Source organism: Galeopterus variegatus, unplaced genomic scaffold (genome assembly GCF_000696425.1).
Source record: "Galeopterus variegatus unplaced genomic scaffold, G_variegatus-3.0.2 Scaffold3236, whole genome shotgun sequence".
Taxonomy (NCBI): domain Eukaryota; kingdom Metazoa; phylum Chordata; class Mammalia; order Dermoptera; family Cynocephalidae; genus Galeopterus; species Galeopterus variegatus.
The window spans coordinates 15,237-15,792 of NW_007729347.1; positions in this window are offsets into that span (position 1 = coordinate 15,237).

The window sequence follows — 556 nt, forward strand, 5'->3', positions numbered from 1 at the left end:
GATACGTGGAACATTTGCAACATTTCTAAACAAGTGCTGTTTAATAATGCGAGCAAAACAAATTTCAAAGAGTCAGTACCTTAGAGAACTATTTCTACATGCGTATCTGGAGATACATACAAATATGTCTATAAAGGCAAGGTTTACATAGAAAAAAAGTGGAAATAATTGGATGGGAGACTAGATAAATAAATCACCTTAAATTCATATAGTTGTTTTTATGCAGTTTTGAAGATGATTGAGCTAGGGTATCAACATGGCTAAAACTCAAAAAATAATTTTGGGGAAAAGTCACTAAAGTACACATAAAAATATGATTTATTATCAGCATCTAAAACTAAAAAGCAGACAAAACCAAACAGTGTATTGGGAATAAGTGTACTTAAGTTGCAGCTAATTTTCTAATTTTTTAAGCCAGGTGGCGAGTATACGCCTATTTGTCTTATCATTCTCTCTTAAATTGTACATATATGTCATAAGTCTCCTTTAATGTGTATTTTATTTATTTATTTATTTATTTTTTTAATTTTTATTTTGTCAATATACAATGTATATG